Source organism: Hyalella azteca, unplaced genomic scaffold (genome assembly GCF_000764305.2).
Source record: "Hyalella azteca isolate HAZT.00-mixed unplaced genomic scaffold, Hazt_2.0.2 contig10999, whole genome shotgun sequence".
In the NCBI taxonomy this organism is placed as follows: domain Eukaryota; kingdom Metazoa; phylum Arthropoda; class Malacostraca; order Amphipoda; family Hyalellidae; genus Hyalella; species Hyalella azteca.
In genome coordinates this window covers 342,893-356,802 of record NW_025941012.1, presented here as the reverse complement: position 1 = coordinate 356,802, position 13,910 = coordinate 342,893, and positions in this window count along the sequence as shown.

Sequence of the window (13,910 nt, the reverse complement as noted above, 5' to 3'; positions counted from 1 at the left end):
AATGTACGAGGTAACTATTGAATGTACGAGGTAACTGTTGAATATACGAGGTAACTGTTGAATGTACGAGGTAAATGTTGAATGTACGCGTTAACTGTTGAATGTACGAGGTAACTGTTGACTGTACGAGATAAATGTTTTGTTGAAATGACGAGGTAACTGTTGAATGTACGAGGTAACTGTTGAATGTATGAGGTAACTGTTAAATGCAAGAGGTAAATGTTGAATGTACGAGGTAACTGTTGAATGTACGAGGTAACTGTTGAATGTACGAGGTAACTGTTGAATGAACGAGGTAACTGTTGAATGTACGAGGTAACTGTTGACTGTACGAGGTAACTGTTGAATGTACGAAGTAACTGTTAAAGCACGTGGTAAATGTTACAGGCAAGAGGTAAATGAGAGGGTTTACCGACTCGTCGCTCTAAGGGCAAATTCCAGCCGCGCTTCTCTGCTAGTCCGGCCGAGGTAATGTGCGAGTATAAAGGCTTTGTCCTCCTAATTAAGTCTGCAACAAGAGTAATTATCTGCTGTACCTCCTTCCTTTTGCCGCTCATTGCTGCCGTATTAATTTGCGTTAACTTCTATAATTATTTTAGTATCTATTGCTCAATTTTTTGCTTTTTGAGGATTTAGCACCGTATTAATTTGCGTTAACTTCTATAATTATTTTAGTATGTATTGGAAAATTTTTTGGTTTTTGAGGATTTATCACCGTATTAATTTGCGTTAACTTCTACAATTATTTTAGTATCTATTGTGAAATTTTTGCTTTTCTGAGGATTTAGCATAGCTTCTAGGTTTTAATATGATACTCATTATCATCATTTTTAAATTTTGCTCGGAATATGCTAGTCTTTCAATTTTTTTAAAATTTATTTATTCTCTTAAGTTGTCTGGTTTTGGTTGCAGAATCAACATTGCACGCAGCAGTCAAAACGTTTCATTGTCATCATTAAACAACAGGGATTCGATCCTAATTAATTCTTCTGCACGCATGTTGAATTAAGTGTAATTAATGTTAATAGTTTACAATTGAGTTTAATCACAGGACTATTGTATTGCTGACAATCTGCTTTACAAGCTAATATGTGCGCAAAGACATCTTAGACCAGTAAGTCTTACATGTTCTTAATTACTTCACTGGTTATCCCTAACTGATTTAAAATAACTAAATTTTTCTTCTTATTATGTATTTCGAATTTTACGTTCGACACAAACTTATTAATCAATTATTGTTTACATTGTTTTATAAATTATTCACGGTACTCATTTACCGTGTTAAAGGTTTACTTTAAGAAATTTCAGCAATGGTTCGCCGCATTTTATTATTACATTGTTTCGTTTCATATTAAGTCCTGTTCTTATCATTTGTACCTGGTCGTACTGCGCGGTTTAATGATCTCCATTGGTGTTGGAAATTCAAGGTGTTGATGGCAACACCTTGACAGTTCTCATGTATTATCTATACTTTATTCAAATAGTTCTTTTTACTTAGAATTGTTTTGAGTACAGCTAGCATAACATAAAAATTCGGTGGCAGCATCTGCTGGCAAAAGCTTTTAGTTATCATTCATTTCAGGCTCACGTCCAGGATTTGATTTAATTAAGCGACAAAAATGTTTGCAGTATTCAATTTCGGTGCGCAAAAACAGCCCATTAGTCGTGTTGACATATACACAGGAAAAATACACCAAAAAATAGCGAATAAAAGTAACTATTCAAAAGTTGCTGAGGAGAGAATTAATTGGGTTAGTAAAATTCCATGAATTTATCTAGAAAATTTTTGCACACTGCTTCAGCCAAGTTCTCGTAGAGTTGCATTAAAAACATGACTGGAAAAATTTTGATTTGTTTCAGTTTTCAGATGTCACTATCTCCAGTAATGTTGTTTTGTTATGCTGAACATCAATCGCTTTGACATGTCACATGTCTACATTTGTTTCTAGTTCACATTCAACTATAATTGACTTTATTTTCGCCAAAAATCATAATTTTGCAAGATTAAAATTACTGGTGTTTATGCAATCCAGTTTCTCATGTATTATATGTCATTCTAATTTGGCTTTTGAACTTCATAATTTCATTTTAATTTGTTTTTTGAACTTCAAATTTCAAAATTAATTTGTCTTGTGCTGGTCGAAGCTTTGAAAATTGAAAAATTCGACGTGTGTTGCCCGAGATATCATACAGAGTGGATCGTTTGCTTCGATTCCTCACGTTTTCACTTAGGATTCAGATTTATCCACTTGCTAAATCGCTTGAGCCTCTTATAAAGTAGGCATGTGATTGCTTCATCACAAATAAATGATTCATGCCTCGATCACCCTTTATATATATAACTAGTATAATATAAGTATATATAAACCACGTTGGTCATCGCATTGCCTGTGTTCGGCATCGCTCGAGTGCGTATCTTCATGACAGCTGGCATTGCTACGCCTTATGAATCGCAGGATCCTCCATAAATTGCACACTGGGAGCTTCTGGTGTTGCCCAGTCAGTGTTGACTTTGTCTCGACCAGAAGTTCGTCTAATAAAGCCATCTATCAGCAGCACGCTGCGCCCATGTGCCCTTATTTGCTTCTCGTTAGATCAGTCATCACTTGGATGGTCGCGTGCTGTTCAATTCCATTACAATTCTTCAGTTGAGTTACATCACTGAGCTCTAACAATGGACAATAGCGAACCTTGATAATTAATATAGAGATCTTTAACTTAGTCTCACCACTGAGTCATGATCCTGAAGAATAGCAAACTTGATGATTAATCACGAGTTTTTAAATTCAGATTCACCGGTGAACCATGATTATGAACAACCCCGATCTTGATTATTTTTTCAAATTCTCTCACTTAGATTCTTCTATGAGCCATAACTCCGAAAAATACTGCCCGAAAATTAGAGAAAAGCTAGATTTTGATTGCTCGGTCACCATCTGATGTGACAGAAAATATTTCAGTATCTTTCCTCGAATACATTATAATTATTCAGTATCTAGCCTCGAAACTGTCTTCATTTATCAAACAGACGTAAAGACTTGAGCTCAGAGAAGTAACGATACAGCAAATTAGTAATTTATCGATGCCTTTGAGCATATGCAGTTATTTTTAAAAGCGAATTACGATTGCATAGAGCTTTGTGTCTGACTGACAAGGTCAGCTTTCATGCCCTCAATTTAGAAAAAAGGAGATTGAAATAAAATTTATCCTTTGAAGTAGTCATTCCTATTGATGTTAAATCAAATCATTCAGTCATGAGTGTTCCAATATTATACAAAGTTCATATTCTTACAGCAGTGTTAATAAATATGTTTGGAGCCAGCATCGAAGCACGAAAAAAAAGCTTTAGAAATTCAGTTATTTGAGTAAAGTAATTGATATAAGAAATTTTTTATTAGTTTCTGCTACAATTATTTGCTACGTTTTAAGGTTGTAAAATTTTGTTATGTAAACGGGAAGAGTAACAATGCATTAGGTTCTATGAAAAGATCCTTCTTGGCAATCTTAAATGATCTAAATCGTATCTAATTATTTTTAAAACAGAACATATTATAAATAGTTCTATCAGTATGTGATAGTTAATTTTGATTTATAAAAAACTATTCTCTTTATAAATATCTCTGTTATAATGGTAAAGATGGCTCGCTTGTCACTCACCATATTTCCCCCTGTATTCTATATTAAATCACTATATACAGTACATACTCACTAAATACAGAGGTTGGACAAAATAAGGGAAACCCATGACATTTTGATATCGTACCTTTTGAACATGTTGTAAAGACTAAAATGTGACACATCTTTGTTTTTTATTGTTTATTATTGCTCCTAACTGATATTTTATCATTGCACAGATATTTTTACAAAAGTTTTGTGTCAATAACTTAACATATAAGAGGCAAATCTCCCTGACTTTCAAAGAGGCCAAATTGTTGGTGCCCGTATGGCAGGTGCTAGTGGGACAAAGCTTCCCGAATGCTTGACGCTTCTAGAGGTTCTGTCTTAATGACTGCTTTTGAAAAAGAAGAAAAAATTATCCCAGCGAAGCACAGGTATGGCCGAAAATCGAAGTTATCTGAGAGAGACCGTCGGTACCTAAATAGAATTGTGAGGGACAATCGAAAGACCACGACTGTTAAAATTACAGCAGATCGCAATGGACACCTATAGAACCCTGTTTCCTTACTGATTGTCCGTCGAGAGCTGCAGAGACCTGGTTTCTATGGAACAACCGCAATTAGAAAACCTCTGGTTTCAAATACCAGTGCTTCAAAGCGTTTAGAGTGGAATAAAAACCTCTAAAATTGGTCCCTCGAGCAATGAAAAAAAGCAATTTTCTCTGACGAATCATCGTTTACCTTATTTCCGGTCTTTGGCCGAGTTTACGTTTGAAGACAGCCAAAAGAGTTATTTAATCCTGATTGCCTCCTCCCAACTCTAAAACATGGCGGGAGATCTGTGATGATCTGGGGTGCAATTTCATGGAAATCTGACGAACCAATGATTTCTCTTCATGGAAGAATCAACAGCCGTGACTATTTAAGAACTTTGGAAGACCAAGTTCATCCAATGGCTCAAGCACTGTTTACGGTGGAGAAAGCCATCTTTTAAAGTGATAATGCCCCAATCCATATAGCTAAAATTATTGATAAATAGCACGAAGAACATTTTAATGAAGTTGAGCATCGCATTTGGCCATCACAAACACCAGACCTGAATATTTTTGAACATTTAAGGTCGATTTTAGAGATGCAAGTCAGAAGTCGATTCTCGCCGCCATCGTTTTTAAAAGAGCTGGACGAAGTTTTAACTGAAAAATGGGTCAAAAATTACTTTGGAAACAATCCACAATTTGTATGAATCAATACTTCGGAGAATTGAGGCTGTAGTTGCCGCAAAAGATGGACCTACACCATACTAAAATATATTTTCTGGATTTCTCCGTTATTACCCTTATTTCGTTTAACCCCTGTGTATACAAGAAGATTCGGTCATGATTTTCGTATTTCCCAAGCGCTCTCCTCCGGAGCAAACACTGCAGGAACGTGTCCTGGAAGCAGGCAATTTTCTGACTTTATTATTCCGAAAAATCTCCCGATTGCCAGTGCCAGTGAAATTTTACAGACGCGGCAGCTTCTGATTTGGGTTACCAGAAGCTGGGGTGACTCTAAATTTTGTTAGGGGTGTGGCGCGCCACCCGAACACTGCTAACACTCGCAAGTTAGTCCACAGCTTGGAGTCTTCACTCAAGGAAATTAGAGGGATATTGTCCGAAATGGGATGTACTTTTTGCCAATGTTTGTTGCTTGTGGGCGTGTTTCCAACTGTTATTTATATATGCCCGTATAGCGACTGTTAACGTTGACTGTTGACGGTATAGTGAAAAATGACGAGACTTGATAAATCCGGAGGTACAAAGTTACATCAAGTAGCTAAAAACTAGTCTATCTTGAAAAGTTGGAAGCTACTTCAAAACATAACCGACAAGAAATATATATACGGAAATCCTTACAACCTACGCAAATTCTCTTGCCAAATGATGCCAACAACACATTGCAAAATGATGCAAATCGGTGTTTCGATCGGTGTGAGTCATCGTCCAGGTTTATCCGTTTCTATTGAAGCCTGTGAAAGTTATAGACTTCTTTCACGAAACAAGGAAAGTTCAAGTCTTATTAAGTATTTCTAATGCAATTCGCTCAATTTCACCATTGCGGCTTGAAGGTCTCTGGGATGCCAGTTGTTTAGACAAAGATTGTTTTGATTTCCATTTTATTTAATCAAATAATGCGGAAGTTGAATTTTTACATCCGAGATTCCTTGTTTCCAAGAATTTCTTGGTGTTCGCTCTGTCAACGAATAAAAAATAAATAAGTTAAACACAAAACCAAAACTAAGCTACGCCCCAAACAAAAATAGAGAGTTGGGGGAAGGATGCCAGTATTCATGCTACCCAACTCAACAAGAGAACGAAACATTGAAATAATATAAATAAAAACTGTTGGTATCGTTAGTCCATGGTTGTATTACTTGTTGCAAGCTAATAATAGTAATAATAATACTATTAATAATTAATAATAATAGTAATAATAATAACAATAATAAAAGTGGCGAGTAAGCAATAATATTATTAAATCTCTGGCTCTGAAATTGTAATAACATAGTGAGATCGTTCCTTTTAAATAACAACGAGGCAAGCTCAGCCGACGTCGCGACACATTCAGCTACGTTGATTGACAAGAAAAATGTCAATCAAACGACTGATGAGCTGCGCAACAACAAAGTGTGTCATGTTGACCCAGTTAGGCTCGGTAAAAATTGTATTCGTGAGATTTCAGTTCTCGGCTCGTATACTGTGTCTCTATTGAAACAATTTGACATTAATTTTCTGTGTGTGTGTTATTCGCCAGAGGAAATTCTTCGTAGTTCGTCGTTACGGAGGCAAACACGAAAACTTTTTAATGACCCTTCATGTTTGTAAACTTCAATACGAAACTATAATGGGTCAAACTAGAACAGTAAAGGCTTACGGAAGTTTGAATTACGGGCACAAATTTTAGTTTTCTTTTTCGAGAACACCACGGAAGTGTAAAAAACTTGTTAATATCTCTTCCGCACAAGAATTGTTATTGCCTGGAGAACTATCGTACAAGGTATGAAAATCTTGCAGTCGAAATTTGAGAATATATTTTTTGGGGCATTGATATTTACATAATATTTATAGAGAAATTCCCAGGCATTGAAAAAATTTTCCATGAATTTGGTTGGATTGTAGGCCAAAAGCAGCGATCGTGTGATATTCTGTCCATTATGCTGATTAATTCTCATTGTTTCTGAAAATCTTGCTTGGATTACATAAGATACGATGTTTAGCTGTCAGTTTATGACACATATATTAAAAGTGCATTACACTGATTTAAGCAGTTTTGATGTGCATATTATTAATTGATTGTAGCTGTCTACATTGTAAAGTGTAGAAGTTGACATTAGCATTGGATGCAAATGCCGAGATTCTATAATATTATGTCTTTAGTTTATGGGGAAGGTAATGATAGTGTAATAACGAAATTTTGACGATGATGTTATTTAGGAAATACTAATATTTTTACTGAGGAAAATTTTTCATTAGTAAAAAGTTACGTGTGCGGCGCGCGGTAATTTTTTGACATATACATCAACATCATGCATGAGTGCTAGCCAATCGCTTCAGTAGTTATATTTTCTCTTTTTCTGATTACTGCGGAGGTCATTTGGAAATTTTAACTATTGAAATTAAATACGAAGTGTGAAAATCGTTTGAAATGAAATGATTGCATAAATCATGCGTGACAATCCAAGATTTATTCTGACGCAGCGACCATACTAGTCGTAGTTCAGCAACTTCAAATTTAGAGTAGTTTTTATCGTTGTCGCAGGCCTATTATTGTAACCATGAATTGTTCGCCTAGTTGTACATAACATTGGCCTCATCATTTGCGGTGTTCCTTGACAATAGAAATGACATTTTTTATTGGTTTCTCTCACAATCCAAATGTAACGGGTAGCCCGCTGTTTCAGTGTGTCGATTTTTAAAAATTGTTATCACTTATTTAGACATCGAAACAAACCAAGGGCCTCCCATAAAGATCATATTTTTTCGTAGGGAGAATTTGAGATGGCTATGATACCCAACCAACGTAACGTTTCCCGGGATAATTACTTGGTAATTAACTTGTTACCACACAAAGTGCATTGGGATGCCCAACTCTCTGCGCAACGTGCACATCACCATTGCACCATGAAATGGTTTATCGTGGATCTAGTGCATATAAATCCAGCTTGGGTCATTGACAATGAGTCTATGAAACGTGCAGTGTTCAAACGTGCATAAATTCTCCTTATGACAAACACAATACAAATCAGTCAGAATGATGTTTCGTAAATTAGGGGAACGAAAATGGGAACGAAAATTGGACGAAAAGTTGTTTCGCGAACTAGCGTAGATTTGCTCTGAGAATAGCGTTCGAGCTTCGTGTTTGCCGTCAGAAATTGGCAAGGCGATCGTCAGTGATACGCACGTAGCGACGTTGAATTAAAGGCAAACTACAAGGCGCAGACGCTGTGGCGGGGAAAGAGCTTGTGTACTTGCTGTATTGTGTTGATGGAGATATCCTGCATCTAAAAAAACTGCCAAATTTCAGGATATCTCCTACAGAGTGGATTATTCAGTGTGTCGATTTTGACTGCGATGGTGACGTCTTCTACAATGTTTGCGATGGTATCCCTAAGAATGATATCCTACATTGTCTGTGTTGTGTATCCTGTCCCATAAGATGATATATCTTTAGCAGGGCAAACGTATTCTGAAGTAATGATTTCATCTACGATACTGTCATCTTCAGTAGCACTCAAGTTTGGTATTAATAAATTTGAGGTCATTATAATTTAATGTTTTTTGAAATTCAGGCAGAACAATTCAGCTGAATTAGTTTGAAAATTTAAAATTATTGTGGTATAAAGCTACTTACGCTCAACTAGAATTTCATTCACGGTCTTTTCCAGACCAAAAACGTGTTGTGAAAGTGTGACCAAGTTAATTTTCGATTCCTACTTCAACTATATATAATAAAGGACGATATAATCAGAGTACGGATGCGAGTTCATTACTTGAATGATACACAAGTGTGTGCTGGATATTTTAGCGACATCCAAGTGTCGTTTCGAATCTTGAATTCCGCATCAACAAGCGGAGTGGCAGACGGGAGGTAGTTCTTTGAAGTGCAAATTGAGTCTGGCGTCAGCTCATAACAATGCACACGACTTCTTTTGCGGCAAATCTAGAGATAACTTTTTCAAATTTGCAGTACCGCCGCGTCGAATAGAATGAATGGATGATCACCTTGGTTACGTTGCCCGAGACATCGAAGGTTTCGTTGGCTCGGGCTTAGGTTGAATTTATATCAAGTATTACTCTCAGTATGTCACAGAATTCAGATCACGTGTAATTTTCTTGGGTGTATTACGTCGATCCATTATGTCGGTGTATTATGTCTGTGTATTAAGTCGGAGTATTAAGTCGGTGTATTACTTCGATGTATTACATTGGTTTAGAGCATCGGTGTATTTATTCGGTGTTTAAAGTCTCTGTATATCATCGGCATATTTCTTCAGCTTATTACTCTCATGAAATCTATTTACAGTGTTAATTTCTTTACTAGGACAGAATTTCATTAGTCTAAAACAGCAAACGTGCCTCATGTACATTTATCACTACTCAAAAACTTACTGAGCTTCAACGCTGCATTGACAGCTACAACTTTTCGTTTCGAATTTCACTTATTAAGATATGATAGGAGATATGACTTGTTGATTTGAGCAGAACTGCTCATAAATGTTACTCTACCCTACCGCAATGAATGAAAATTTAAAATACAAATGAATACACGAGTATTAATCCCTTCGCAATTATGAATTGAGCACTATTACAGCGAAGAATAGATTTTCATTAGTAAATCTTTAGATATTAATTTTATTATTTGCAATCATCACGCCTCCCAAATTTAGGGTTACTGTGCGTCGGCTGACGCTGCAGCGTTGCAGGACCGGGTGTCTGTCTGCATGGACGCCGTCTTAGACTAGATGCGCTCCAATCGGCTCCAGCTCAATGCATCAAAAACCGACTTCATTTGGTTTGCGAATGCTCGGTGCCAGCATCAGCTTCCGGCCAACGCTGTTCTCTTGGTCAACGAGTTCGTCATGCCTGTGTCTTTGGTTTGCAACCTCGGCATTCTGCTGGACTCGGAACATTCTATCAACAACCACATTGTCAAAGTCACCACAGCCTGTCTTGGCACTCTGCGATGAATACGTAGAGTCAGTCGCTGTCTTTCGAGGCCCTCGTGGTGGCGCTCGTTTTGACCAGATTGGACAATGTAATGCCACACCCTATGTACTGCCGACAACGACACTCAATTAATAAAACTGCAATTCGTAATGAACGCGCTAATCGCGTAATAAACGCAGAGCAGCGCAGTGGGTCTCGCATCATCAACTGTCGTGTCTAATTATTTTTCGCTCGCTGTAAAACTTATGTGTAACGAGCCCCCGAAGTTCGAAGTTCGTTTGAAGCAGACGTTACGATAACTGCTTCGTATATTAATAATAAGAATAATATTATTTAATAAAAATAATAATAATGATAATAATAATAATAATAATAATAATAATAGTAATAATAATAATAAAAATTATTGCTGCGGTAGTTATCTTCCTTTTGGCATCACCGATTCAGATGAAATATAAAAAAACTCAAAACTTGATGAAAATTTGATGACGAAACTTGAAAAACTCGAAAACTTTGTAACAAAATCTTTCAAGAATATAGGAATTACCTTGGATTCATATTTTCCTGTTCCTTTCAATTATTAATTTTTGTTACATTTAGAATGATAAGACGACGTGAAAATCAGCGTTAATTTTTTGTCGAGCGTTCTTTAATCTTAAAAAAGTAATAAAACGCATAAAGATTATGTATTGATTAGCGTCAGACAAATATCAATCAAAGTTTATCTGGTGTGAATAAAAAATCAACAGATAATTATAATTCTTATTGAATAATGAATTCTGTGCTCTAAGCCCACATGTTCATCAGAGCACAATCATGTTGATGTAAATAAGTGTTCACTGCCAATTTACCATCAGGAAAATCTCATCAAACAGTTCAAAGTACGGAGGTGGAAGACAAACAGTACGTTATTATTAAAGCCTTCATCAAAAGATATTTTTATCTCTTCATATTTATTAAAGTTTCGAAGGCGCAAACAGGTGAGCCTGTTTATTGGATGTCGTCATTATTCAAAATGAAATTGTTTCAAGATGAATTATCTGCAAAGCGATCCAAGCGATAAACAGGCTCTTGACGTTACATATTCGTGCCCCTGTCATGTTTTGTCTACAAGAGTTGCGCGAGATTATTTAATTAATAGAATTTGATCGTAAAATATCTTTACTGTTAAAAAGTAGAGAAAAATTGAAATTATGTATGGACGTCAGTGAGAAAGAATTTTTTTCGTAAATAAAAAAGTCAAGTTTCATATAGATATCAAAATGGGAATTGAAAGGTGGTTTTGGGCCAAATGTGGGTTTGAACTGGTTAAAGTAGTTCAGAATTATTAAGCCAATTCGGAATGACAAGAATCGGGTACAAGGATTCGGCATGAATCACTTCAGGAGCGCGATCAATTCAAATTTATACTTCTTTTATTTAAAACCTTTAAGTCTAATCATCTTAATGCTGTACGTCAATGTTACGTTAATGTTACCCAGACTGCTACATGCGTAACTTGTAGAACGCGAGTGCTTCTCAGGTTTTACCTGAATAATTTTATGTTATATATGATTTCTTCGAAAAAATCAATCATTTAATCTTTTTCATTTCACGAAAATATTTAGTGCCTAACACAAAATAACCTATAATTTAATAAATAATAATCCATACACAAAATAAATAAAAATCGATTTGCAAGAATAGCCATCCAACAGTTCTCTGATGCTTAAACTATAATTCAAACGATGCATATTTAATTCGCTTCTTGAAAGTGCATTATATAAATTATAACGTGATTAATGCTATTCGCTAACGGCTAATGTGAAGTATTTGTACCTGGAGGAACTACGTGACTACGGGACCTGCAAATGGTACTCACTCGGCAGGTGCCTGTAGGTACGACTTGACTGTACAGGACCAGTAAATGGTACTCACTCGGCAGGTGCCTGTAGGTACAACATGACTGTACAGGACCTGTAAATGGTACTCACTCGGCAGGTGCCTGTAGGTACGACTTGACTGTACAGGACCTGTAAATGGTACTCACTCGGCAGGTGCCTGTAGGTACGACGTGACTGTACAGGACCTGTAAATGGTACTCACTCGGCAGGTGCCTGTAGGTACGACGTGACTGTACAGGACCTGCAAATGGTACTCGCTCGGCAGGTGCCTGTAGGTACATGACTGTACAGGACCTGCAAATGGTACTCACTCGGCAGATGCCTGGAGGTACGACGTGACTGTACAGGACCTGCAAATGGTACTCGCTCAGAAGGTGCCTGTAGGTACATGACTGTACAGGACCTGCAAATTTTACTCGATCACGAGTTAACGAGCCATAGTTTTGGTAATTTCAAATGTTTTGTCTTGATTCGCTGCCTTTTGGCTTCTCATGATTAGACTCATATAGCAATAGTGTAATATTGGCAACAAAATTTGCGACAATGAAAAATATATACGTTTTAATTATTAATTTCAGGTATACAGGACATCAGGATTAATTTATAATGAATTCAGTACTTCTAAGAAATTGATGTTGACAGAAGGTTATAATTAATGCCATTATAATCTCACATTTACAATATATTTATGGCAAAAAAAAAGGCTAGGTGAAAATGGAATTTAGGTAGAGTTCTTTGCAGTTATAGTGTTAATTTGACCTTTTCTTTAAAATAACGTTGACAGCTATGATTGATGTACGATTTGTTTAATCTTCGCTCTGTTTCACCGGATTAATGAGACAATTAATTATAAGATAAAATAATGATTTCAGATGATCTTTTATTGTATGAATATTTTACCATGAAAAAGTATCATAGATTATGCTTTTGCTAACGCAATCTAATTTCTTGCTTCATCATTTGCCATTTCTTAAAGGCGATTTAGAATCTCGGATTAAGTTTACAGAAGATAAAATTAAATTGATAATTTTAATAAGAGATATTTTCATGTGAGGATATCAATCTAATAACAATATTCTTACCATATTCTCCGTTGCATATGAACAGTTTCAAAGTATCTCATTGCACGGTGAGTAAAAGCTTTCCGTCAATAATTTACTGTAAGAACACTTTTACTCATATTGCTCACCAGTTATTTCACAAAAGTTCAATATATTCCTTGAATTTATAAAGCTTTCGAAGGAGCCCCTAATTGCCCCCTCGATCCACTTGGTGCGTATCAAGCGACGCTGTTTAAGAGGATTTCTAATTAATTTGCTATTAAATTTTCGATGTAATTTCAAAAAATGCAGATAAAAAAAATGATCATGTATACATTTTTCAATTTCTTGCTGATGCAACGTCCTTAGATAGCGTGGACCTAAAAACTGTTCTTTAAGACAAGACAAAGTTAAGTTGCCGTTTTGATATTTTATGTTTTTCGGTCAATCGGTTTTTAATATTTTTATTACACGTAATATCACAAAGACTATTTAGGCTACTTATTCTGCATCAAGAATGGAACTGACATGTTGTGGCTTTCAGGAAACTCACTCCAAGTTTTATTTTACGCTTTTAATGTGCTTGGCGCTGTAGCATCTTGACTGCACACGTCATCTTAATTTCTTAAATAAAGGCACTAAAGAAATATCTAGCTTATTTTTTTGTCGACCTGGTCAGATTTGCTCGTATGAAAGTTCATCACCAGCTCTGTAACCGAAAACAATCAAATTTGATTACCGTATTTCAGCAGGACAGCTTCCGATCCGGCATTAGCTACCTGATGCTGCGCTTCCAATAAATCTCGCTTAGTTATATATATGGAAATGAGGGAGAAATGTAATTATCCGAGAAAATTACGTAAAAAGGAATATTATGAAAAAATTGCCAGCTTGAATGAAAGATTTTGCAGCCAGTAAACATGCTAATGAGGAACTTCCTCTGTAGAAAAAAAAACAATTAGGTGAATGTCATCGCTGCTAAAAAATCTGGCTTCGATTCATTTCAGAAATCCCACACTTGAAGAACCTTTCAACAACGGAAATTATATTATCGATAAGAAATAATAAAAATGAATTTTAAAAATGTCCAAAATGAAACTGTTGTTCATCTATGATTTGAAGAGTAAGTTAAATTAATATAAAAAATTAATCATGTGTGATGGA